At 46.1% G+C, this 23,463-nt stretch overlaps 1 long non-coding RNA gene across 1 annotated transcript; it reads left to right on the top strand.

Annotated features, from left to right (window-relative positions):
- Nucleotides 1–4,023: 4,023 nt before the first annotated feature.
- Nucleotides 4,024–20,544, top strand: LOC147093441 (uncharacterized). The gene is made up of 3 exons (XR_015074708.1): nucleotides 4,024–4,124; nucleotides 11,723–11,918; nucleotides 19,687–20,544. It is a non-coding gene; the product is annotated as an uncharacterized LOC147093441 (long non-coding RNA).
- Nucleotides 20,545–23,463: the final 2,919 nt, after the last annotated feature.

Genomic DNA, 23,463 nt, shown 5'->3' with positions numbered 1-23,463 from the left:
AACTCCTGACCAGCAGGTGTCTTGAATCTCCATTCTCTGAATACCTCATAGAAATCTCGAGTATTACAGTTGTCAAATTGGACCAACTCTCCCCCTTTCTCCAGTACAAAGCTTGGAAAAGCAGGACGCATTTTACTTCCTTTGGAGATTTCCACATTTATTTCTTCCATCCAATCCTGTGGCATTGCCCTCACAATCTTCTCATACATGATTCCTATTGCTTTTTCCTCTACCTCCTGATCCTCCTCCCACACCATGTCCCTCACTATCGCTTCCGGCAACCAACCTGGAATCACCTCGTATAATACATCTTTCACAGATATAATCCCAGCTTTCATAAAAGCTTGATTAAATAAAACCTCTCCTTCAATGTTGACCCACCTGTTCAAAAATAAGGGCTGTTCTAAAAATTCCTCAGTCCCCTTGGGCATAAACTGCACACTTTTTAAAAATTGGGCCCAAGTCTCTACAACCCCCTTATAAAACCTAGGGAGAAGTTTAATCGATTTCCAAAACATATTATTGTATTCCATATACAATATCCCCTGCCCTCCTATCCCACTTCATTTTAAAAAATGCTCAAAACAACTCTTCCAAAAACTTGTATTTGACTTCTGAAGAAATCTCTTCACCCATTTGATTCTAAAGGATTTTTTCTTCATATCAATATCTGGGAAATTGAGTCCTCCCTGATTTCTCCGTCCAATGATGGTATTGTAACCCACCAAGGCTGGTTTCCCTTCCCATGAAAACCTCATACAAGCCTCTCGGATGGACTTTTCCGCCCACTCAGGAATATCCTCCACCGTCAATAAGTACCATAGCTTAGGTAGCAGGAGAACAGACACCACTGTCGCTCTTCCTTACACTTTCAACCACCTTCTTTCCCATCTTCCCAAAATCGTTTTAATTTTCATAACCTTCGGTTCCCAATTTAATCGATCCACTTCATCCCTGTCTTTCTTGCACCCCATATGCAACCCCAGAACTTCCAAAACCTCCACCACCTTAAAGGGACATTCCCCCAATCATTCCCCCCACCCCTCCCTACAACCAGGCATTGGGACTTACTATAATTCACTCTGGCACCTGAAGCTCTACAATATTCCTCCACTACATCCATAGCTTTCCTCACTGACTCCCCATTTCTCAATGTTAAGGTTGTGTCATCTGCATATTGGTGTATCACCGACACCAGCCCAGAACTGGGGACCACAATCCCAACTACACCTTGTTTCTTTCACATCATGTAACCTAATGGTTCTGCTACCAATGTGTACAACAATGGGGACAGGGGACAACCCTGTCTCACTGATCTCTATATCGGAAAATACTTGGATAAAAAACCATTACATTTAACACAGCTAAATATGTTTGAATAAAAAATCCTTATCCACTGAATGAAATTTTCCTTGAAACCAAATGCTTCCAAAACCTTCAATAAAAACTCATGAGAGACCCTATCAAAGGCTTTCTCTTGATCTATCTTTAATACATAAGCCTCCCTCCCACTCTCTTCCATGAGCTCTATCGCATCTCGAATTGAGACCACAGAGTCTGTGATGTCCCGGCCTATGACTCCATAGGACTGAGAGGGCCAAACTATCTGCAGTAACACCTCCTTCAAACAATTTGCCATAACCCTCACCAAGATCTTATAATCCACATTTAATAATGTGATGGGCCTCCAATTCTTCAGATCCCGTCTATCCCCTTTATTTTTATATAAGCTAAGCTTACGATACCTCTCCTCATAGATGGGGCCAGGCTTCCCTCAATTTTAATTTCCTTAAAAACTTCTAAGAGTTAAAATCTCACAAATTTTTTTATAAAATTCTGCACTTAGTCCATCGGACCCTGGGCTTTTCCCCCCCTTCATTCCACTTATTGCTACTTTTATTTCCGCTAATCCTACTTCTTCGTCACACATGCTTCTCTCATCCTCCTTTAAACCCTCTTCAATAAAAGCAGTAACCTTCTCCATCGCCAAATTGGAAATGTCTTCTTTAGTATATAACTCTTGATAAAAGCTGCTAGCCGCCTCTAAAATCGCCCCACTTTCATGAATGATCTTCAACTCTTCAATGAACGATAATCTCTGTCGCAGCTTTTCTTGCTCTCGAAAACATCCAGTGCATCTTTCGCCCTCCAATGCATCCCTAGCCTTTGCACGGAGAATGGCCCCCTTGTATTTATAAGATAAGAAGTAGGAGCAGGAGTAGGCCATACGGCCCCTCGGGCCTGCTCCGCCATTCAATAGGATCATGGCTGATCCGAACCTAGACTCACGTCCACTTCCCTGCCCGCTCCCTGGAACCCCTAATTCCCTTATCTGCTAGGAAACTGTCTATCTCCATTTTAAATCTATTTAATGTTGCAGCTTCCACAGCTCTCTGGAGTAGCAAATTCCATAGATTCACCACCCTCTGAGTGAAGAAGTTTCTCCTCATCTCAGTTTTGAAAGGGCAGCCCCTTATTCTAAGGTTATGCCCCCTGGTTCTAGTCTCACCCATCAGTGGAAACATCCTCACCGCATCCACCCGGTCAATCCCCCTCACAATCTTATATGTTTCGATAAGATCACCTCTCATTCTTCTGAGCTCCAATGAGTAGAGGCCCAATCTACTCAACCTTTCCTCATACGTCAACCCCCTCATCTCCGGAATCAACCGAGTGAACCTTGTCTGAACCGCCTCGAGAGCAAGTACAGGAAACTTTGTGCTATCCGGCACCCACGGGACCGAGCTGCTGCCGTTGCCTCAAAACTTCCGGATAGACCAGCGTCAATGTTATCAGATACGGAGCTTTTCATCTCCGTATCTGACAACAAAGACTGTTGCTTAGCAACAGCTTGTCAACACTCGGCCCGTGCCTTGGAAGCATCTCTGAAGCTGTTGCTAAGTTACAGAGACACTTTCCAGAGCCTGGCTGTTAAAAAAATTGCTAGGGGATGCTAGGGGAAGAAAAAAAACCTAACAAAAACGGCTGCTGATTTCTGCCGTTAGCTTGAAGTTGCCGGACATACAACCTCCGGATAGCACAAAGTTTCCTGTGTATCTTTTCTTAAATATGGAAACCAAAACTGCACGCAGTATTCCAGGTGTGGCCTCACCAGTACCTTGTATAACTGCAGCAAGACTTCCCTGTTTTTATACTCCATCCCCCTTGCAATAAAAGCCAAGATTCCATTGGCCTTCCTGATCACCTGCTCCACCTGCATACTAACTTTTTGTGTTTCATGCACCAGGACCCCCAGATCCCTTTGTACTGTAGCACTTTGCAGTTTCTCTCCATTTAGATAATAACTTGCTCTTTGATTTTTTCTGCCAAAGTGCATAACCTCACACTTTCCAATATTATATTCCATCTGCCAAATCTCTGCCCACTCACTTAGCCTGTCTATGTCCTTTTGCAGGTTTTTTATGTCCTCACTCACTGCTTTCCCTCCCATCTTTGTATCGTCGGCAAACTTGGATATGTTGCACTCGGTCCCTTCCTCCAAATCATTAATATAGATTGTAAAGAGTTGGGGTCCCAGTACTGACCCCTGCGGAACACCACTAGTTACTGATTGCCAGCCCGAGAACGAACCATTTATCCCAACTCTTTGTTTCCTGTTAGATAGCCAATCTTCCGCCCATGCCAGTATATTACCCCCAATCCCGTGATTTCTTATCTTGATCAGTAATCTTTTGTGTGGCACCTTGTCAAATGCCTTTTGGAAGTCCATATACACCACATCCACTGGTTCCCCTTTATCCACCCTGTTTGTTACATCCTCAAAGAATTCGAGCAATTTTGTCAAACATGACTTCCCCTTTATAAAACCATGCTGACTCTGTCCTATTAAAATGGCCCAGAAATTCGGGTCCCAATGCGTGAGTACGCACGGAGTACTCACGCGTGGACCCGATGGAAGTGCCGGGTTCTTGCATGCACTACGCATGCGCGGGAAACCGGCATTTCCGATCCTCTGAACCAAGGGGTTCAGAGGTCGAATGCGTGCGCGCGGGAGTCTGCGCGTGTGCGTTGAACTTCCTTTTTTTTTACAGGTTTTTCCGTGCGTGAAGGGCCTCTACATTTTACACATTTAAAAACCAGGCGTAAGGACTTCATTTTAAAAGGTAAGTGGCCAATTAATTAAAATTAGAACATTTTTTCCACAGGTTTATTATTTTTAAATACTTTAAAGTAAGGTAAGTGTATTTTTAGCCGTTTTTTTATAAAATTATTTTTTCCAAAATTTAATTTATTGTTTAAAATAGTTATTTAATGTTATTTATAGTTTATTTAAAAAGTGTGATTTTAAAAAAAAAAAATATTTTAAGGTTAAGTACTGTTTTGGGGGCCGGAGTATTCATAAGTTTGACAGTTCTTTCTGTCAATCTCATGAATGGGCTTATTCTGCCCTTGCAGCGCGTTCCTATGCAGAGCTAGACAGGTAGCTAACAACTTGATATCTTCCCATAAAAATCACAAGGCTTGACTTTTCTTGTAAACTTTACTGAAAGATTCTTATTGTGAAACTGGAATACAACACAGAAATGGAAGCACACATTAGTACACAAGCACATAACTGATATACATACACAAATTTAGGTACGTCTGAGCAACACAGTACATTTGACATGTAACTTACCAAAACACGTGGAAACACAGCTTACTGTGAATATACATCTAGCAAACTGAAAGGCATTCTCTTACATTCACTTTATATTAGCCGTGTACATAGTGCATCAAAATACAGCTACAAGTTAACCAGCTAGACACAGAGAGCGAGGTTTGCTTACAGAGAAAGGTTACAAACTAAACATTTTCTGCAAAATATAGTGTACACTAATCATCTATAACATTCTCAAGTACTTTCAGACAAATAGTGTCCAAGGCCGGAGCGTAACAAGAAAATAACTTCCCAGACCATGTGTCGAGCTGCAGGTCTGTGATATACAGTTTACTTTACTGCGCTTTACTGCACTTGCTAGGTACCAAGTATCCACTAGGTGGCGGCACACAATGGAAATCGACCCAAATTACTCAAACCCCTGAATTAACTGGAAAACTAACATAAATTCCTAAAGGAAGGCAGCACAGGCTTTTCCCTCCTCCGATTGGTTGGCCATGGCTCACGTGATCCCAGCGGACGCATCGCACTAACTACGCCGCTGGATCACGCAAGCACAGCGCACCAGGAGCTGGACCAGGCCACAGGGAGGAAATCCACACAGGCCCAGGCCTCAACTGCCGGCGCGCTAGGTAATTGTAGGTCGGGAGCTTGCACCCGCGGGAAGCCCCCGACACGAATTTCTGGGCCATTATGTTTATCCAAATGCTCTGTTACTGTTTCCTTAATAATGGACTCCAACATTTTACCAACCACAGATGTTAGGCTAACTGGTCAATAGTTTCCAGCTTTTTGTCTACTTCCCTTCTTAAATAAGGGTGTTACATTAGCAGTTTTCCAATCTGCCGGGACCTTTCCTGAGTCCAGGGAGTTTTGGAAAATAATCTCCAATGCATCCGCAATCCCCACCGCTACTTCTCTCAAGACCCTAGGATGTAGGCCATCAGGTCCGGGGGATTTATCCGCCTTAAGTCCCATTATTTTACCGAGTACCACCTCCTTAGTGATTTTAATCATGTTTAGCTCCTTCCCCCCCCCCCCCCCCACATTGCCCCCTGTTTGTCCAGTGTTGGGATATTTTTAGTGTCCTCTACTGTAAAGACTGATACAAAATATTTGTTCAGCGTCTTTGCCATCTCCATGTTCCCCACCACTAATTTCCTGGTCTCATACTCTAAGGGACCAACATTTACTTTAGCCACCCTTTTTCTTTTTATATAGCTGTAGAAACTCTTGCTATCTGTTTTTATATTTTTTGCTAGTTTACTTTCATAATCTATCTTCCCCTTCTTAGTTCATCTTTTAGTTATTCTTTGTTGGCTTTTAAATGCTTCCCAATCTTCTATCCTCCAACTAGATTTGGCTACTTTATATGCCCTTGTTTTCAGTCGGATACTATCCTTTATTACTTTACTAAGCCACGGATGGCTGTCTTTTCTTTTACTCCCATTTTTCCTCAGTGGAATATATTTTTCTTGAAAAGTTATTTCAGCTTGCAATAATTCCCACTCTTCCTTTAGCACCCGGAACTTAGTCTCTGCTCCCTTATCCCCTCCGTCAACTGCTTTACAGACATCCGTAAACCTTTTATTTATATTCTCTTCTCGACGCTGGTTAGCTGCCGCCCTCTTTTTCCCATAACGTACCGAAAAAACTTTTACCTCATAATTGAAATTATCCCACCAAACTCTTCTTTCTTTCAAGAACAAAGGTTCCTTCCAAGCATCCTTTATTATATTTATAATCCCTTCTTTACAAGCAATTTCTTTCAGGTATTGATTGTTTAAAATCCACACCCCTGAACCGATCTTAAGTCTGTTGTTCCTAATTCTAAGAACCAAAGCCGAGTGATCACTAAAAAATACTTTTTTATAATAAATCTCCATCACCACAGAACTTAACCCTTCCCGCATTAACACAAAATCTATTCGGCTCTGTTTTAAAACATCACCCACCCAACCTGCTCTGGAGAACTCCCTTTTTATGGGGTTCCGGTCCCTCCATAAGTCTCTCAAATTTAAATTTGCCATCATTTTTACAATCATCCCTCTGGAGTTATCATCCTTAAAGGTCATCTGGGCTGAAATGTCCATCCAAGATAAAAATACATTAAAATCCCCCACTATACAAGGATTTTCCACCTCTGCCGCTTCAGTGAATAACCCCCGAAAAAACTCGCGACGCTTACAATGGTCATTCGGTGCATAGATATTAAAGAGATCGCAATTAAATCCCTCCATTTTTACCCTTAGCCGTAAAAATCTCCCCTCAGCGTCCTTATCCATCAAGGCAACGTTCTCTTTTATGGACGGACTCACCAAAACAGCCACCCCTCTACGGTTATTGTTTGCACAACTTGCAAATACCTCTCCTTTCCAAACCTTCTGAACTCTTTCTAGAATATCCTCACCCCAAAAGGTATCTTGCCGACACAACAAGTCCATACCTTTAAAACCCTGCAACAACTGCTGCAATTTCTTCTCACCCCTCAGTCCGTTCACATTGATCGAGACCAATGTAATCATGGCTCCAAAGAAGGGAAGTATGCCTGATAATCTCCCCATCATTTAATCTCTGGCCCTTCCCTCCTCACATGCTCCTTCCCAACTTCTCGGGCAGCTGTTGCTTTTTCCTGCAGCCTCCGACTCTTTTTCCCCTCCTGTTTAAACTTTCCCTGCTGTTTCAGCCTCTTCCTTGCCTTAAGTTTGGACCCAGGAGCTGCCCTTCCTCCCTCCTCCTGCCCCTCACTAACCTTTCCCTTTCCACATGATGCCACCCCACCCCCGACTTCCATGTCTCTGTCCCTCTCTAATTCCTCACACTCAAGCTCTTCTGCAACCCCCTGTGCCTGCTCCCCGTCAGATACATAATCCTGCCCCCCGTCAGATACTTCATCTCCCATAGAGAGTCTTCCTGCTATCGCAGTTTCTCCCACTGTGCCGCTCCCTTCGACCTCATCTCCACCTCTGACCCTTGTACCCTGTTCCCTCTCTCCATGGGACAATGGCGCACCTAAATTGTTCCCTTCTGACGTCTCTATCTCGCCGATCCCATCCTGCTGTCCCTTTAAGGCTCCTGCCTTTTGCTCCCTCTCCCCATCCTGCCCCCTCCCGCTTACCAAGATATCCGACTCCCCGCCTCTCCCCGGAGCACTCACTTCCACCACACACCCCGCTCCCGCCTCCTCTCCCCCCGCAGCCACCAGACTCCCCAGGGGAAGCCGAACCACGCTAAGGCTCGAGTCTGCACTCGACCCTCGCTGCCCGCTGCTGTCTTTGTTCCCCTCCACAGCACTCGGCGTGTTTTCCGCCATCTCCATCCTGTCCTCCGCTCCGCCATCCTCTGCCTCTTTCTGTGGTCCTTTCTCCTTCATTTTACCGGCTGTGTCCTCCGACTGCACCGCTCCTCTGGCCATTCCACTCTCATCTCCTTCTCCCATCTCCTCATCACTCATATCGCTCCCTTCTGCCACACACTCGCAGCGGGTGGGGCCTTTGTGACACACCCCACAGCTCTCCGCCTTGCAGCTCCGCGCGATATGTCCCGCCTCACCACAATTGTAACAATACAAATCAGGACAGTTTATTACGAGATGGTCATGTCCCAGACAATAATAGCACACCTTTACTTGGTTATCGTGCAGCACACGAAAGTACTGCACTCCTTCCAGTGTCTCGAACTTCATACTGTAAGGCAAAGACCTCACCCCCTCTGGGAACCGCACCTTTACATACTGGGTTCCGTCTGCTACCCGTGTTCTCGGATAGTACCTCCTCTTTATTTCGGAACAGATTTTAATGTCCCATGACTCCAACTTTTTGCTCCGCACTTCGTCCTCAATGTAAACTGGCAAGTTCAAAAATGAAACCACCACCTCCTCTGAATATAGCAGAGTCACCTCCAAGAATTTCTCACCAACTTTCAGACTGAGTAACAGTCTTTCCACCTCCTCACGGCCACTGACCGTCACCTCAAATCCCACATTCGGCTTTGGTCGGCAGGCAAAGCAGCTTCCCTCGCCACAGTCCTCATGAACCGCCTGGATAATATCCCAGGCTCGAATCTTCTTATCCTCACACTGCACCACCACCGTGTTTTCGTTACCAAACCTCCTAGGGTCACGGCCCAAATCTTTGGGCATTCTTTTTTCCTTTCCCACCACAGTTTCTTCCCTAATAAAATTCCTCTCGGGAACACTGTCCTCTGAGGGACCTGGCACTCCGGACCCCTCAGCAGCCATCTGGCTGTTTTTTGTGGGCCAAAAAGGCCCTAAAACCTAAAAACAAAACCCACCACCAACTTTTTACAAAACTCCCTCCAACTCCCAGCTGCAATCAGGCAACCAGTAACACCTGGCTCCCTCCTAGCCCCTCCCACCAAGAGAGTGCTGCCCACTGAGCCACAGCGGACACAAAGAACAAGCAGTTCTGACGAAAAGTCATCGACCTGAAACGTTAACTCTGTTTCTCTCTCCACAGATGCTGCCTGACCTGCTGAGTATTTCCAGCATTTTCTGGTTTTATTAAAGAAACGAGGGAGTGATTGCTGACAGGAAGAATGTTGGGTCGTCCTGCGCATGCACACCTCCCTGGCGGCTGAGGCGAAACACCGACTCGCCCCCACCTGAGCCGGGCACCAGTACCAGATGTTGCGGCTCCGCATGCGCGCCCGATGTTCATAGAAATATAGAAACATAGAAGATAGAAGCAGGAGTAGGCCATTTGGCCCCTCGAGCCTGCCCTGCCATTCAATGAGATCATGGCTGATCATCCAAATTCAGTACCCTGTCCCTGCCTTCTCCCCATATCCCTTGATCCCTTTAGCCTGAAGAAATATATCTAACTTCTTCTTGAATATATTTAATGAATTGGCCTCAACTGCCTTCTGTGGTAGAGAATTCCACAGGTTCACCACTCTCTGGGTGAGGTAATTCCTCCTCAACTCTGTCCTAAATGGCTTACCCCTTATCCTTAGACTGTGACCCCTGGTTCTGGACTCCCCGACCATCGGGAACATCCTTCCTGCATCTAGTCTGTCTAGTCCTGTTAGAATTTTATAAGTTTCAATGAGATCCCCTCTCATTCTTCTAAACTCCAGCGAGTATGAGCCCAAGCGACCCAATCTCTCCTCATACGTCATTCCTGCCATCCCAGGTATCAGCCTGGTGAATCTTCGCTGCACTCCCTCCATGGCAAGAACATCCTTCCTCAGATAAGGCGACCAAAACTGCACACAATACTCAAGGTGTGGTCTCACCAAGGCCCTGTACAACTGCAGCAACACATCCTTGTTCCTGTACTCGAACCCTCTCACTATGAAGGCCAACATACCATTTGCCTTCTTAACCGCCTGCTGCACCTGCATGCTTACCTTCAGCGACTGGTGCACAAGGACACCCAGGTCTCGTTGCACTTCCCCTTCTCCCAATCTATTTCCGTTCAGATAATAATCTGCCTTCCTGTTTTTGCCACCAAAGTGGATAACCTCGCATTTATCCACATTATACTGCATCTGCCATGCATCTGTCCAATCACCCAACCTGTCCAAATCATACTGGAGTTTCTCGGCATCCTCCTTACAGCACACACGCCAACCCAGCTTTGTGTCGTCTGCAAACATCTAGTTCCCTCGTCTAGATCATTTATATATATATTGTGAATAGCTGGGGTCCTAGGACCGATCCCTGATGTACCCCACTAGTCACTGCCTGCCACTCGGAAAAAGACCCGTTTATTCCAACACTTTGCTTCCTGTCTGCCAACCAGTTCTCTATCTAAGTCAGTACCTTGCCCCCAGCCCCATGTGCCTTAACTTTACACGCTAATCTCTTATGCGGGACCTTATCGAAAGCCTTCTGAAAGTCAAAATACACCACATCCACTGGTTCTCCCTTATCTATTTTACCAGTTACATCCTCAGAAAATTCCAGTAGATTAGTCAAGCATGATTTACCTTTTGTAAATCCATGTTGACTTTGTCCGATCCTGTCACTGTTTTCCAAGTGCTCTGCTATTACATCTTTGATAATGGACTCTAGCATTTTCCCCACTCCCGATATCAGGCTTACCGGTCTATAATGCCCCGTTTTCCCTCTACCACCTTTTTTGAATAGTGGGGTAACATTAGCTACCCTCCAATCCATGGGAACTGTTCCAGAGTCTATCAAATTTTGGAAGATGACCAGCAATTTATCTACTATTTCTAGGGCCACTTCCTTAAGTACCCTAGGATGTAGATTATCAGGCCCTGGGGATTTATCGGCCTTCAATCCCGTCAATTTCCCGAACACCATTTTCCTACAAATACTGATTTCTTTCAGTTCCTCCCTTTCATCAGACCCTATGTTCCCCGGCATCTCTGGGAGGTTATTTGTGTCCTCCTTTGTGAAGACAGAACCAAAGTATGTATTTAATTGGTCAACCATTTCTTTGTTCCCCATTATAAATTCCCCTGATTCTGACTGCAAGGGACCTACGCTTGACTTCACCAATCTTTTTCTCTTCACATATCTATAGAAGCTTTTACAGTCAGTTTTTATGTTCCTGGCAAGCTTACTCTCATACTCTATTTTCCCCCTCTTAATTAATGCCTTTGTCCTCCTTTGCTGAATCCTAAACTGCTCCCAATCCTCAGGTTTACTGCTTTTTCTGGCCAATTTATATGTCCTCTCCTTGGATCTTATGCTATCCCTAATTTCCCTTGTTAGCCACGGTTGAGTTACTTTTTTTGTTATATTTTTATGCCAAACAGGGATGAACAAATTCTGTAGTTCATCCATGCGATCTTTAAATGTTTGCCATTGCCTATGCACCGTGGGGTTATGTGTGCTGCGCATGCGCGTTGCGGACCGATTGGGACGGGCGATTGTGGAGCAGGAGGGAAAGTGCGGGGGCCATGAGGTGCATGCGCGGGACTCAGAGTCAACAGAGCGCTTTCTGCAGCTCGGGGGCTTGTGGGTATTACAGCTGCCATTACTGCTGATCCTTTCAACCAACTGTGCAGCAGCTGGAGCCTGAAAATCAGCTTCACTGCCCCTAGGTTCGGAAAGGGGAAAATTAAACAACAGTTTGCCTCTGATCCTTTTCTGATCTCAATTTACAGGGTTATTGAAGTGGAGCAGTTACAGGCGGGAGGCTCAGACCAAACATCACGTCAAGATCTGACAGAGTCGCTCGATTCATCCGGACCTGAATATCATCGGCTTTTGCACATGGAAGGAGAAAGCAGCGATCGCAGTGCAGACAAACCGCACACGTGTTCGGTGTGTGGACCCAGATTCAGCCAATTGCCTGACCTGGTGAGACACGTGCACCGTCACACCGGGGAGAAACCGGGTAAAGGTGGGGACGGGGGGAATGGATTCAGTTCCCCGTCTGCAATAGAAGTTCAACGGTGCAGTCGCACCAGGGACAATCCGTTCACCTGCTCCGTGTGTGGAAAGGGATTTGTTTGTTCATCCCACCTGCAAACACACCAGCGACTTCACACTGGGGAGAGACCATTTCAGTGTTCTGACTGTGGGAAGAGCTTTAAAAGCCCTGGGGATCTGAAGGGACACCAGCGAGTTCACACTGACGAGAGACCATTTCAGTGTCCTAACTGTGGGAAGAGCTTTAAAAGCCCCGGGGAACTGAAGGGACACCAGCGAGTTCACACTGATGAGAGACCATTTCAATGTCCTGACTGTGGGAAGAGCTTTAAAAGCCCCGGGGATCTGAAGCAACACCAGCTTGTTCACACTGATGAGAGACCATTTCAGTGTTTTGACTGTGGGAAGAGCTTTAAAAGCCCCGGGGAGCTGAAGGGACACCAGTTTGTTCACACTGATGAGAGACCATTTCAGTGTCCTAACTGTGGAAACAGCTTTAAAAGCCCCCAGGATCTGAAGGGACACCAGCGAGCTCACACAGATGAGAGGCCGTTTAACTGTCCTGACTGTGGTAAGAGCTTTAAAAGCTCCAGGGATCTGGTGCGACACCAGCGAAATCACACTGATGAGAGGCCGTTTAACTGTCCTGACTGTGGGAAGAGCTTTAAAAGCTCCGGGGAACTGAAGGGACACCAGCTTGTTCACACTGGGGAGAGGTCGTTTAAATGTTCTGACTGTGGGAAGAGCTTTAAAAGCCCCGGGGAACTGAAGAGACACCACCAACTTGTTCACACTGATGAGAGACCATTTCAGTGTCCTAACTGTGGAAAGAGCTTTAAAAGCCCCCAGTATCTGAAGCAACACCAGCGAGTTCACACTAACGAAAGACCCTTTAAATGTTCTGAGTGTGGGAAGAGTTTTAAAAGCCGCCGGGAGCTCAAGCAACACCAGCGCCTCCACACTGGGGAGAGGATATTCATCTGCGCTGTGTGTGGGAAAGGATTCACTCAGTCATCCAACCTGCAGACACACCAGCTTGTTCACACTGACGAGAGACTCTTTAAATGTTCTGACTGTGGGAAGAGCTTTAAAAGCTCCGGGGAGCTGAAGAGGCACCAACTTGTTCACACCGATGAGAGGCCGTTTAACTGTCCTGACTGTGGGAAGAGCTTTAAAAGCTCTGGGGATCTGAAGGGACACCAGCTTGTTCACACTGTGGAAAGTCTGTTCACATGCTCCGTATGTGGGAAGGGATTCCTGAAGTCCTCCACCCTGCTGAGACACCAGCTTGTTCATACTGATGAGAGACCATTTAACTGTTCTGACTGGGAAGAGCTTTAAACGTTCCGGGGAGCTGAAGAGACACCAACACCTACACACTGGGGAGAGGCCGTTCACCTGCTCTGTGTGTGGGAAGGGATTCACTCAGTCATCCAACCTGCTGGCACATCAGCTTGTTCACACTGACGAGAGACCCTTTAAATGTCCTGACTGTGGGGTGATCTTTAAAAGCTCCGGGGAGCTGAAGAGACACCAACACCTACACACTGGGAAGAGACCGTTCACCTGCTCCGTGTGTGGGAAGGGATTCACTCAGTCATCCACCCTCCTGTCACACCAGCTTGTTCACACTGACGAGAGACCCTTTAAATGTTCAGACTGTGGGAAGAGCTTTAAAAGCTCTAAGAACCTTAAGGGACACCAGCGTCTTCACACTGATCATAGAATCTAACAGCACAGAAGGAGGTGATTCGGCCCATCCTGTCTGTGCCGGCTCTTTGAAAGAGCTGTCCAATTTAGTCCCAAACCCCAGCTTTATCCCCAGAACTCTGCAAACTAGTCCTCTTCAAGGGCATGTCCAATTACCATTTGAAAGTTCCTGTGAAACCTGATTCCAGCATCCTTTCAGATGGTGCGTTCCAGATCTGAACAACCCTCTGTGTGAAAACAATTCCCCTCATTTCCCTCTAGTTCTTTTAGTAACTATTTTAAATCTGTGACCTTTGGTTACCGACCCACTTGCCAGAGTGAACAGTTTCTCTCTACTTGCTCGATCAAAACCCCTCATCATTTTGAACACCTCTATCAGGTCTCCTCTTAACCTTCTCTGCTCTAAGGGGAACAATCCCAGCTTCTCCAATCTCGCCACATAACTGAAGTCCCTCATCCCTGGTACCATCCTGGTCAACCTCCTCTGTACCCTCTCCAAGGCCTTGACATCCTTCCTAAAGTGTGGTGCCCAGAACTGTGCACAAGACTCCAGCTGAGGCCAAAACCCTGCAGCTGTACAAAACCCTGGTTAGACCACACCTGGAGCACTGTGAGCAGTTCTGGGCACCACACCTTAGGAAGGATATATTGGCCTTGGAGGGAGTGCAGCGTAGGTTTACCAGAATGATACCCGGACTTCAAGGGTTAAGTTACGAGGAGGGATTACACAAATTAGGGTTGTATTCCCTAGAATTTAGAAAGTTAAGGGGTGATCTGATCGAAGTTTTCAGGATATTAAGGGGAACAGATAGGGTAGATAGAGAGAAACTATTTCCGCTGGTTGGGGATTCTAGGACTGGGGACATGGTCTAAAAATTAGAGCCAGACCTTTCAGGAGTGAAATTAGGAAACACTTCTACACACAAAGGGTGGTAGAGGTTTGGAACTCACTTCCGCAAATGGCAATTGATGCTCGATCAATTGTTAATTTTAAATCTGAGATTGATAGGTTTTTGTTAACCAAAGGTATTAAGGGATATGGGCCAAAGGCGGGTGTTTGGAGTTAGGTCACAGATCAGCCATGATCTCATTGATTGGCGGAACAGGCTCAAGGGGCTGAATGGCCTCCTCCTGTCCTATGTTCCTAACTAGTGATTTGTAAAGGTTTAGTGTAACTTCCTTGTTTTTGTATTCAATGGCCCTATTTACAAAGCCAAGTATCCCATACGCTTTCTGAACCGCCTCACCAACTTGCCGTGGCACTTTCAAAGACTTGTGAATATGGACCCCCAGGTCCTTCTGCTCTTGCACCCCCTCAAAATAGTCCCATTTAGATTATACGGCCTCTCCCTGTTGTTTCTCCCAAAGTGCATCACTTCACACTTATCCTCATTTAATTTCATCTGCCTTGTGTCTGCTCATTTCACAGTCTGTCTCTGTCCTTCTGAAGTCTGCTACTACTATGCTCACTATTTACTACGTTGCCAAGTTTTGTATCATCCGTAAACTTCAAAATTGTACACCTATACCCAAGTCCAGGTCAGTTATATATAACAAGAAAAGCAATGGTCCTAATTCCGACCCCTGGGGGAGCCCACTGCATACTTCCCTCCAGTCAGAAAAACATCCCTCAGCACTGCTCACTGCCTCCTCTCCCTTAGCTAATTATATACACAAATTACCATCAGCCCTTTAATTCCCTCTGCTTCTATTTTCAAAGTAAGTCTCTTACGTGGTATTTTATCAAATGCCTTTTGAAAGTCCATATATAACATCTACTGCACTACCTTCATCAACCCTCTGTTACTTCATCAAATAACTCAATCAGGTTAGTCAGACACGATTTACCTTTAACAAATCCATACTGGCTGTCCCTTATTAACCCATGCTTCTCCAAGTGAGAATTAATTTTGTCCTTGACAATGGTCTCTAGTCGTTCACCCACACTGACATTAGACTGATTGGCCTGTAGTTACCAGGTTTATCCCTCTCCCCTTTTTTAAACGGGTGTAACATTTGCAATCCTCCAGTCCTCTGTCACCACTCCCATATATCTGAGGGAGATTGAAAGATTGTGGTCGGTGCTTCTGCTGTCTCCACCCTAGCTTCCCTCTGCAATCTAGGATGCATCACATCTGGACCGGGTGACTTGTTAACTTTGAGTGATGACAACCTATTTAGCACCTCCTTTCTATCCATTTTTATCCAATTTCTCTACTCCCCTCTCCTCTACTGCGACATGAACTTCATCCTCTTCTTTTGTGGAGACAGATGCTAAGTACTCATTCAGTACCTCAGCCACGCCCTCTGCCTCTGTATGATGAGCTCCTATTTGGTCCCTAATCGGCCCCACCATTCCTTTAACTATCCTTTTACTTTTCATATGTTTATAGAAGATTTTTGGGTTCCCTTTTATGTTACCCACTAATCTTTTCTCATATTCTCTCTTTGCTCTTATATCCTGTTTCAATTTCCCCCGCACTCTCTGTATTCTCCTGGTTTTTGACTGTATTCTGTACCTGACATTTGTCGTAAACCTTTTTCTGTTTTATTCTAACCTCGATGTCCTTTGTCATCAGGAGCTCTAGCTTTGGATGGCCCATCTTCCCTCCTTATGGGAATATGCTTGGTTTGTACCTGAACTATCTCAGCCTTGAAGACCTGCCATTGGTCATTCACTGTTTTCCTGGACAATCTTTGTTTCCAGTCCACCTGTGCTCGATCCCTTCTCAAATCACTGAAATTGGCTCTCTTCCAGTTGGGTATTTTCACCATTGATTCTTCTTTGTCCCTTTCCATAACTACTTTAAACCTAATGATATTGTGATCACTGTTAACCAGATCCCTCCTGTCCCAGAACCGATGAGAGACCCTTTAAATGTTCTGACTGTGCAAAGAGGTTTCAGAGTTCATCCAACCTGCTGAGTCACCAGCGAGTTCATACAGATCCTCAAAGAAAGGAAAATGTTTTAGAAAGGCTGGCGACACTAAAGATTCATAGCCATCTCAGAGTAGTGTCCCTTTAATTACAATCTCGCAGAACAAGAAGAATCGCTGTCCCTTTAACTACCACAAATCCCTGTGTGGAGGAGAGAGGAGATACAGTCTGTCCCAGTAACTGTCGCAGAACAGAATAAGCGACCCTGTCCCATAAGGGTTTGACCCTCCCCCACTCCCTGCTTTTCCTCAAGTGTCTGATCCTTAAAATTCTCAGCCTTGTTTTCAAATCCCTCTGTGGCCTCGCCCCTCCCTATCTCTGTAATCTCTTCCAGCCCCTACAACCTTCCGAGATATTTGCGCTCCTCTAATTCCGGCCTCTTGAGCATTCCCGATTTTAATCGCTCCACCATTGGCGGCCGTGCCTTCAGTTGCCTGGGCCCTGAGCTCTGGAATTCCTTCCCTAAACCTCTCCATCTCTCTATCTCTCTCTCTCCTTCTTTAAGATGCTCCTTAAAACCTACTTCTTTGACCAAGCTTTTGGTCATCTGCCTGAATATCTCCTTATGTGGCTCGGTGTCAAATTTTGTTTTCTAATGCTCCTGTGAAGAGCCTTGGGATGTTTTACTACATTAAAGGCGATGTTGTTTCCTGAACCTAATAATAAATTCCGCAGAGGGAAAAAAACTTGTACTTTTACTCCCAAATATTAAAAAGTTTGTTCCACAGAAGCACGGGGTTTATCTGCTTTTATTGATGAATTTAAAAAGTCTCTATTAAAACCTGAGCCAGTGTGTTGTGAGCCAAAGAGCCTTGTGTCCAATGCGGGGAATAAAGGCCCACAGCCTCCCCGGGCCCCGGGCCCTGAACAAGGGACTGGAGAAACTCGCTGCCCTGCGGATCAGACAATCAGCCGGCGCTAGTCCCACCCCTTGGGCTCCCCGATTGGTTGGAGGACCCGCTGCCGGCTCGCTCCTCCAGCCCCGCCTACTGGGTGCCGCTAGTCCCACGCCTTGGGCTCTCCGATTGGTTGGAGGACCCGCCGCCGGCTCGCTCCTCCAGCCCCGCCCACTGGGTGCCGCTAGTCCTGCCCCTCGGGCTCCCCGATTGGTTGGAGGAACCGCCGCTGGCTCGCTCCTCCAGCCCCGCTCCGCTCGCTCCCTGTTGGTCGGAAGCTCCCATCAATCAGGCCCTGGGCTCGGGTCACATGTCTCTCACCGACTTTACAGAGAAAGCCCCGCATGGTCGCCGGGCGGAGATGCAGGTCGGCGGGAGCGGGGCCGGGAGATTAATAAACTGGGTAGGCCGCACCGCAGAATTTATAAAGTTGGAGAATGGTCTCAGGCCCGAATGAGATCCAGCGGCCGAATGTGTTCCGCCGGATGGCAGCGGTGAGGCTTTTTCTCGGTAACAGGCCCGGGTTAGGCGCCGCCATCTTGGTGGAGGAAAGACAGACCGGTTCCACCTGCAGCACGGCGCATGTGCGGCCATCTTGGTACAGGAACAAAGAGTGGGCTGGGCTTCAGGGTCCCAGTGACCAGGAGAGACAATCATTGACTCATTGATTTTATTCTCACTCGGCACACAGCGGGTGTAGAACTGAACCCAACCAGAGCAGAGGGAGGGAGAAAACTGGGAGTGGAGGAAAGAAATGTTGGAGATGGTGCGATGGGTTTGGATTTCAGCACAGGGAGGCGGGAGAGTGTGTGGGACAGGGATTTACAGCTTTGGGGTTAAAATGTGTTATTTTGGTCATATTTCTAGATTTGCCATCTTCTGCCCACAGGGCAATCACAGTGCACTGACCAACACCTCAGCTTGTCAGAATAGGGCAGGTGGAACCGAGCCAGAGGCAGCTCTGGGACTTCATCTTCTGAGCATTGGGTTGGGAAAGAAGAATTCCATTGTTTATTGGGCCCTGGGCGAGCACTGCCCTCCCTCCCACAATTTTAATATTTTGATGCATCTGTCTATTTATATACTAGGAATGTTTTAATTGCTTTCATAGCAAAATGCATTTATTATTAAACCTGCACAGAAGGCAACTGTGGTAACAATTGAATAAAACTCAGAGAGTTGTCGGGATCTGGAACGCTCGACCTGAAAAGGTCATGAGCTGATTCCATCAATGATTTTAAAAGGGAGTTGGGCGGGTACTTGAGGATGAGGATCTTACAGGGTTACGGACAACAAGCAGGGATGTGGGACGAAGCACGAGTGCTTTCTCTAAGAGCCAGCACAGGCACGATGGGCCGAATGGCCTCCTTCGTGCTGTACTTTTCCATGATTCTATGAAAACTAACAGAACCAAACAAAGAAATGATCTTCCTTGGTTATTGATCATTTCACGAAATTTCAACAGAGTTCGCTGTACACCAACAAAAATTTACCTTTATATAGAGCTTTTAAAACATCTCAAGGCACTTTACAGTAGGGTAATAAGACAACAATCGACACACATATTTTGTTTGTGGTCCAGTGCACTGACACAAAGTTCCTTCACAACTGTAATAATTTTATTGCGGTTGCTGTGAAGACTGCACTCACTCTGCTCGTACACCTGGTCTCCAAAGGAGGCAAAACAGGACTAATGCTGCCGAGCTCAGCTCTTTTTGATCAGAAAATATCAACTGTTTCGCCTCACCAGGAAATGCACAAAAGAGGCAGCAGTGCTCATTGGCTGCCCAGGAAAGTCCTATTTAGATTAAACTCCTTCACCCAGAGGGTGCTGAGAATGTGGAACTTGCTGCCACAGGGAGTAGTTGAGGCGAAGAGCATGGATGTATTTAAGGGGAAGCTGGATAAACACATGGGAGAAAGGAATAGAAGGAGATGCTGATAGGGTGAGATGAAGAGAGATGGAAGGAGGCTCGTGTGGAGCATAAACACCACATGGACCAGTTGGGCCGATTGGCCTGTTTCTGTGCTGTACAATCTGTGTAATTCTATGTAATAAGAGAGGAGAGAATGTTCCATAGAAACTAGAATTATCTGTTCTGAATTTTAATCCTGAACTTACAGTGATATCTTTTGTAAACTGCTTTTACAGGGAATATCATCGGCCTTTGAATGTGGAAGGAGAAATGTTTGCCTGTTCTGTCTGTGGGAAAAGATTTCAAAGATCGGTGTGACTGGAAAAGCACCGAGACACACACACCCGAGTGAGAGTGTTCCAGTGCACTGACTGTGGAAAGAGCTTTAACCAGTTACACAGTCTGAAAAAACATCGCATCGTTCACAGCGGGGAGAAACCGTACATGTGTGTGTGGATGCGGCTTCAACCGATTGTCCAGCCTGGAGAGACACAAGGACACCCACACCACGGAGAAAATGTGGGGACTGTGGGAAGGGATTTAGCTCCCCATCCCGGCTGGAAACTCATCAATGCAGTCACACCGGGGAGAGGCCGTTCACCTGCTCCGAATGTGGGAAGGGATTTACTAATTCCTCTGACCACCTGAGACACCAGCGCATTCACACTGAGGAGAGGCCATTCACCTGCTCTGAGTATGGGATGGGATTCACTCAGTCATCCACCCTGCTGACACACCAGCGAGTTCACACCGGGGAGAGGCCATTCACCTGCTCTGAGTGTGGGAAGGGATTCACTCGGTCATCCAACCTGCTGAGACACCAGCAAGTTCACAAGTGACTGCAGAGGTTCGATTCTGCTGTTATTGCTGCTGTTGATCACGTCCAGGACTGAACCATGTTCATTCTGACAGTTGGGGTTTGTTTCTGCTGATGTTAATAACCCCTATAACTGGGCTGGATTTTAATATTCTGGATATATAGCTGATTGAGTTGTCGGAGCTGCAGTGTTTATTTAAGTACTGCTGTCTGATCTTTCCCCTTAATTTCTGATGCGTGTTCCTGAAATATTTTACAATAAAATTATGAACTTCCACTTCAATCGTATATTAATCTTTGCTATAAAATCTACAATTCATTGTCTGAAAGATTCCATTGATTATCACCTCCAATTAGAAAGTGCTGATTAATCCTTGCTGACAATTCTTACTGACTTGCACATTACACACAGTGGCACCTCCATTATCCACCAGAAAGAAGGGGAATGGGAATTGGTGGAGAATCGAGAGTCCCCAAATGTTGCCCCTCCCATCTGGTACAGCAATCCCCTCGGCACGGGAATGGAGACAAGTCCAGTTATAGTGACGGGATGAGTTAAAGGTATTTACTCAGACGGGTGGAAGGTGGGAAGTGGTGTTCCACGGGGATCGGTGCTGGGACCACTGTTGTTCACCATTTACATGAATGATTTGGACTTGGGAATCAGAAGTACAATTTCAAAATTTGTTGATGCACTAAATTGGGGGGTGTAGTTAATACTGAGGAAGACTGCGATAGCATCCTTGCAGAATTATTCAGTTGTGTTCAGTAAATAGCACCATCTTTTAATTTGCTTTGACTGATCACATCGCTATATAGTTATGTGAAAAACAGAAATCATTAAAAGCTCCCAATTTCAGAATTGTTAGATTCAAATTCAACTTCTTCCAAGTACAATCTAACATTTCAAAAATTGCAATGGATGTAGGCGAGATATTAGGACTGTTGTCTAACACAATCCAAACACAGTGACACACAGACAGATGGGCAGGTGTAGCTTCACAGCGAATCCTTTCAAGCCTCACTAAAATGTGGCAGACTGGCAATCCATTGTTCACTAATGGAGTTGTGATCTTTGTAAATTAAGAAATGGAAATGTGTCAAAGAGTTGATTAACAGAGTGGGGCATCATCTTCCTTTGATTTCTATTTCTGACACCAGGCAACAGAAAAAGGTCATTACAACACGACATAAACAGACTCTTCAGGTGTGAGACATCAGACTTCAGAACAACACGTCTGCCAGCTCTGGCCACAAACCTCAGTACAGTCAACCTTTCAGCAGCTGCAGCCCTGATTAAATAACTAATAGTTTAACATGTCTAGTAGAACTTTTGTATCAAAATAGAAGAAATGGATTTGTGAAACACACACAATTAATAATTATATCACAATGCGATTGTGAGGATCGATTATCGCATCTTGATACCTTCCGTGTCCACCAGTCGAGGAAGGTATCAAGTGAACCGATGGACACCACCTGCTCCCTCTCCAGGGCCCCGCGGGCAGGGACAAGACCATGGGAGAGAGGCAGGCAGCCAGAGTGAACACCCATGGGCCCCGCCCATCCAGGGCCTACAAATTGCTGTTTTCACCAGGCCCAAGAGCAGGTCCAGGAGAAGATCCTCCCACTTACCCACCCCCACTCCGCACCAGGCGGCCAAAGATTAGGAGTGTGGGGCTAAAGTTTGAGGAGAAGCCCCTTCAGGTAACTATACAGGGGCTGTAACCTCTCACACTGAATATATACACGACCCGGGGACTCGTCTAGGTCGCAAACATCACATCTGACCTTGGAATCCGGAAAGGAGCTTAAACTGTTGCACACGACAGCTCCCTGCAACAGTCTCCACCCCAGATCCCCAATGGTGCTGGGAAGGACTTCCGCATAGAGAGCCCTCCATTGGGGACCCACGCCTCCGTCAGACAGCAAGATGACCCGCCAGTCTGATTGAGATTCAGCAATAAACAAAATTAATCAATAAATGACACAGAAACCCGAGTCCCCGGGTCCTCAGCCCTGGTGTGAAGTACGCTGGCCACCAATTTTCCGTTACTAACTCACACCTCAGGCCCCACCCAGTCTGGTTTAATTACTAAATGTTTTCTAACTCGGGTTCAGGCCTGTCATTCTGAGGGAAACAAGGCCTCATTTATTGGTGTGTCCCACCCGAGCGGCTGTTAATGGCTTTAATAAACTGGCAGCAAGGTTTTTTTAAAAGGTGAAAAGAGGTGAAAAACGCAGCTAGCGATGCCTCAAAACTCACGGACGGAGAAATCCACTTCATCAGCGCCCCTGCCACAGGACTCAATATCCACCCCCTCCACCACTGGTGCACTTTGTCTGCAGTATGTACGTCTACAAGATGACCACGGTCAGGCCATGTGGAGTCAAGGGCCAGGCAACAGAATGAATGGAAAGATTGCAACAAACTACCCTTAACTCCAACCCTCTGATTTCTGTTTTGTAGCCAGCTTTCCATCCATTCTGCTGCCTGGCCCTTCACTCCACACGGCCTGACCTTGGTCATCTTGTCGATCTGACATACTGTTATGGATAGCAAGCTGGTCACAAAACAGAAAACAGAGAGTAGGGGTTAAGAGTAGCTAATCAGACTGGCAAAAGGTGGGAAGTGGTGTTCCACAGGGATCGGCGCTGGGATCACTATTGTTCACCATTTACATAAACGATTTGGACACGTGAATCAGAAGAACAATTTCAAAGTTTGTCGATAACACCAAATTGGGAGGTAGAGTTAATACTGAGGAAGACAAAATGCAAGAAGACATGAATAAATTTCACAATGGGCGTGTAATTGGCAAATGAATTTCACTGTAGATCAGTGTGAGGTGGTGTGTTAATGAATTTCACTATAGATCAGTGTGAGGTGGTGTGTTAATGAATTTCACTGTAGATCTGTGCGAGGTGGTGTGTTAATGAATTTCACTATAGATCAGTGTGAGGTGGTGTGTTAATGAATTTCACTATAGATCAGTGTGAGGTGGTGTGTTAATGAATTTCACTGTAGGTCAGTGTGAGGTGGTGTGTTAATGAATTTCACTATAGATCAGTGTGAGGTGGTGTGTTAATGAATTTCACTATAGGTCAGTGTGAGGCGGTGTGTTAATGAATTTCACCATTGATCAGTGTGAGGGGGTGTGTTAATGAATTTCACTATAGGTCAGTGTGAGGTGGT

The sequence above is a fragment of the Somniosus microcephalus genome, unplaced genomic scaffold (assembly GCF_052327205.1).
Source record: "Somniosus microcephalus isolate GS21.2 unplaced genomic scaffold, FLI_Smic_1.0 unresolved_chr1, whole genome shotgun sequence".
NCBI lineage: Eukaryota > Metazoa > Chordata > Chondrichthyes > Squaliformes > Somniosidae > Somniosus > Somniosus microcephalus.
The sequence above is the reverse complement of the archived record's forward strand: the minus strand, read 5'-3'. Positions and strand labels throughout refer to the sequence as shown.